The sequence below is a fragment of the Euleptes europaea genome, chromosome 12 (assembly GCF_029931775.1).
Source record: "Euleptes europaea isolate rEulEur1 chromosome 12, rEulEur1.hap1, whole genome shotgun sequence".
NCBI lineage: Eukaryota > Metazoa > Chordata > Lepidosauria > Squamata > Sphaerodactylidae > Euleptes > Euleptes europaea.
In genome coordinates, this window is record NC_079323.1 from 14,003,308 (window position 1) to 14,008,074 (window position 4,767).

The 4,767-nt window shown below is 63.9% G+C and overlaps 1 pseudogene; it reads left to right on the forward strand.

Annotated features, from left to right (window-relative positions):
* The first annotated feature begins 385 nt into the window (after window positions 1–385).
* LOC130485642 (uncharacterized protein K02A2.6-like) lies at window positions 386–4,443 on the forward strand (annotated as a pseudogene).
* The last annotated feature ends 324 nt before the right edge of the window (window positions 4,444–4,767 follow it).

The window sequence follows — 4,767 nt, forward strand, 5'->3', positions numbered from 1 at the left end:
AACACATCCTATTGGCCCTAAGCCAGGTCATGCTATTGGTGACCTGGGGGTTGTTTTCCCCCTATCACGGATCAGGGGGGGAGCGGCCACCTGGGACCAGGGGAGCATATAAGCAGGGCCAGGTTGTCTAGTTCCCCAGTTCCATCTGTTATTGCTGAAATCAATAAAGCTGTGTTGTTGTTGGAACTCCGTCTCGACCTCGTGTGTCCTCCCCACGCGGACTTAACAGTGGCGACGAAGGCTGGTAGGCAGTCCGGCTTGCTACCGAAATCACTCTCGCTGAAATCTCCTGCGAGTCGCCGCGACTTCACAGTGCCCGGTAGGCAGTCCGGCTTGCCCTTGCTGAATTCACTACGACACACCTGAGACGCAACACTGCGCTGACATGGCTACCCGGGGGTCTCTGGAAGAATTCGACCCCACCAAACCGGGCGGCTGGAAGAGCTACGCGAGCCGGCTGGCCTTCTACCTCGACGCCAACGATATCACCGATGTCGGGAAGAAGCGCTCCGCCTTCCTCAGCGTGTGCGGGGCCCAGACGTTCGACCTCGCTCAGTCCCTGCTGGCTCCCGCCGAACTGGAGGAGACGCCATTTCCGGCGATCATGGCGGCGCTGGGGAGCCATTTCAACCCCCAGCCAACTCGGGCCACTCGCCGCTTGGCGTTCCACCTGCGGGACCAGGGACCAGGGGAATCTGCAGCTGCATACATCGCCGCTCTACGCACGGCCGGCCGTTCCTGCGAGTTCCCAGACCTCAACGACCGGCTGTGCGACCGCTTCGTGTTTGGCCTGCTGAGCGACAAGTTGCGGCGCCGGCTCCTCGCCAAGAAGGACCTCGCGCTGACCGCAGCCATCGAGGAAGCCACCGCGGCCGAATCCTCCACCCGGCCCGGACGTCTGGGTGACCGGGCCACACCGATTCCCCGTGATCCGGTTCCAGTCCACCACGAGAGCGCCAGCGACGCAGCCTCCAGCGACGAGGACGAGGCTCACAAACTGAGCGACCGCGGGGCCTCTCGGGGGCGCCGGGCTCGGGGCACCACAGACCGACCTTGCGCGAGCTGTGGCGAGCGACACGACCGCCACTCCTGCCGGTTCCGCGACGCCTCTTGCCGGGCTTGCGGCAGGGTCGGCCACATTGCCAAAGTCTGTCGCTCGGCGCCGAAGGGTCGGTCCTCGCGCCCAGCCAGGAAAGACGCCGCCCCGCGCCCCACCCACGACTTGGACGCTGACGAGCCCACCAGCGGCCGCCGGGGTCGCCGCGATACCGAGCTGCACAGCGTCTCCCTCCACAAGGTGCACGGGGCAGACAAGGTCGCCATCGTCGTCAAGATCGGCGGTGCGCCTTGCGAGATGGAAGTGGACTCCGGGTCGGCTCTCTCCATTATATCGATGGACACGTACCGCGACCTGGGCCGTCGCTCTGCCTCCCTCCCCGAGCTGCGACCATCCCGCGTCACCATTTGGGACTATCAGCGGCGCCGGGTGCCGGTCCGGGGGGAGGCCCGCGTGCCCGTTCAATTCCGGGCCCGTTCCGGGCGCCTCCGCCTCATCGTGGTCGAGGGGCCTCGCGCGAGCCTCCTGGGGCTCGACTGGTTTCCGGCGCTCGGCCTTCACATCGGCGGCATCCACCACATCAGCCAGGCCGCCCTCGACGACGTTTGGGAGGAGTTCGAGGACGTGTGGAAGGGCCCACTGGGCTGCTACAAGGGGCCGCCGGTCCGCCTGCACGTCGACCCCGCCGCTGCACCCATCCGCCTCAAGCCTCGCCGCGTCCCCTTCGCCCTCAAGCCCCGGATCGACGCGGAGCTTGACCGTCTCGTCGCTCAGGGGGTACTGGTACCGGTCCCCAACGCCCCCTGGGAGACCCCAATTGTGACGCCGCTCAAGCCCAACGGGGACGTCCGCATCTGCGCGGACTACAAATGTACTATTAATACTGCGCTGCGGCCGCACGCCTACCCCGTGCCCGTTGTCAGCCACCTCCTGGCCTCCCTTGCTGGGGGTCAGGTGTTTGCCAAACTGGACCTCGCTCAGGCTTACCAGCAGCTGCCCGTGGACCCCGAGTCGGCCGAGGCGCAGACGATTGTCACTCACCGGGGTGCCTTCCGGGTGACGCGCCTACAGTTCGGGGTCAGCACGGCCCCGGGCATCTTCCAGAATTTGATGGAAGACCTCCTGAAGGGCTTGCCTGGCGTCGTCCCGTACTTCGATGACGTCTTGATTGCCGCAAGCTCCGAGGACGAGCTCCTGGATCGCGTCCGCCGGGTGCTCCGCTGTTTCCGAGATGCCGGGTTGACGGTCAAGCGAGAGAAGTGCCAGCTGGGCCTGCCGCAGGTGGAGTTCCTGGGCTACTTGATCGACGCAGAGGGCATCCATCCCACGCCCGACAAGATCAAGGCGATCCACAACGCCCCGCCGCCCCAAAGCAAACAGGAGCTCCAGTCGTTCCTCGGCCTGCTGAACTTTTACCACGCCTTCCTCCCTAACAAGGCGTCGGTTGCCGAGCCGCTCCACCGGCTCTTGGACAAATCCTCCCCGTGGGCGTGGGGTAAGTCGCATCAACGGGCGTTCGAGGCTACCAAAGCCCTCCTGTCTCCCTCCAGCTTGCTCGTCCATTTCGATGAGAAGCTTCCCGTTGTGTTAACATGCGATGCCTCGCCCTACGGTGTTGGAGCGGTTCTGAGCCACCAGCTGCCAGGCGGTCGGGAGGCCCCGATTGCCTTCTACTCCCGGACCCTCTCCACTGCAGAGAGGAACTACGCGCAAATCGACCGGGAGGCGCTCGCCGTCGTGGCCGGCGTGAAGAAGTTCCACGACTACGTTTATGGCCGCCCCTTCTCCATCATCACCGACCACAAGCCACTTTTGGGGTTGTTCGTGCCGGATCGTCAGACACCACAAATCCTGTCCCCCCGCATGCTCCGGTGGTCGATTTTTCTCAACGCCTACGACTTCCGGCTACTTGCACCGCCCCGGGTCCAGCATCGCGAACGCCGACACACTCAGCCGTTTGCCGCTCAAGGACTCCGACCCGGACCCGTCCCCGGCCTGCAACGTCATGCTGCTGGAGACCCTGCCTGAACCGCCTTTGCATGCCTCGGACATTGCGGCTCACACTGCGAAGGACCGCACCCTCGCCCGCGTTTTGAACTGGGTGGGGAAGGGGTGGCCGGCGGCCAGGCCGGAGGGCGAATTCAAGCCCTTTTTCACGCGACAGCATGAACTCTCGCTGAACAAGGGGTGTCTGCTCTGGGGGAACCGCGTCGTGGTTCCAGCCAAACTGCGCACCAAGGTCCTGGACGCCCTGCATGCCTGCCACCCAGGCATAGTGCGCATGAAGGCCCTGGCGAGGAGCTATGTGTGGTGGCCGGGCATAGACACTGCTGTGGAAGAGTGGGTGAGCCGCTGCCAGCCGTGCCAAGAGTCGCGGCCCGAGATGCCGCGAGCCCCGACCCACCATTGGGAGTCCACCCACAAGCCCTGGTCCCGCTTCCACATCGACTTTGCCGGCCCGTTCCAGGGCAAAACTTTTCTGATCGTGGTGGACTCCTACTCCAAGTGGCTGGAGGTTTCTGATGTATGCTCTATGACCTCGCGAGTGGTGGTTCGAGAACTGCGGAAGCTTTTTGCCACCCAATGGGTTGCCAGACACGGTGGTCTCCGACAACGGGGCCCAATTCACGTCCACGGAGTTCCAAGAGTTCCTGGCCAAAAATGGAATCCGCCACACAACCTCGGCCCCGTTCCACCCTGCCACTAACGGACAGGCAGAGAGAATGGTCCGCACGACCAAGGAAGCGATGCGGCGCATTGAGCGCAACGACTGGGACAGGGGGCTGGCAGAATTCCTCCTGTACCAGCACACCACGCCCAACTCCACCACCGGAAAAAGCCCCGCGGAGCTCCTCATGGGCCGCCGGCCAAAAACGCCACTTGACCGGCTACACCCCGACCTTGCGCCAGAACGCCCTCGCCACCGAGAAGAACCAGCAACCCCACGGGTCGTAGAGCAGGATGCCCCCGTCTATGCCCGTAACTATGGAATGGGCCCGGCCTGGATTCCGGCTACCGTGCAGGACGCAACCGGCCCAGTATCCTATCGGGTTGCCACCCCCGAGGGTCGAGTCCTCCGGCGACACATCGATCAGCTGCGCCGCCGACTGGCTGACGAGCCCGACCGCGCCGCTGCCACAGAAGCTCCAGAGCTTCCCAGAGTGCCGGAACAAGCCGCACCAGGGGAGAGCGAGCCGAGCGAGGAGCGCCTGTCTGCCGGCATGCACAGAGAGCTCCTGGAAGCCATTTCTCCCACCTCCTGCGAACCCGGGCCGACTGCTGCCACAGACGCGGCCCCACCACCCACAACACCAGTTCCGGTACCGCGTAGGTCGCAGCGGTTACGAACACGACCCCGCCACCTGAAAGACTTTGTGTGCTCGTGAGTGTTTGGACTTAGGGGGGAGGGGTGTAATGTATGGGCATCAGTTAAGACCATAGCGAAGGAAGCCCAGGAGCTTGAGTCCTGGGCGAAGGATCCTAAGCCCTGCTCGCATGATTGGCCACAGCCAACACATCCTATTGGCCCTAAGCCAGGTCATGCTATTGGTGACCTGGGGGTTGTTTTCCCCCTATCACGGATCAGGGGGGGAGCGGCCACCTGGGACCAGGGGAGCATATAAGCAGGGCCAGGTTGTCTAGTTCCCCAGTTCCATCTGTTATTGCTGAAATCAATAAAGCTGTGTTGTTGTTGGAACTCCGTCTCGACC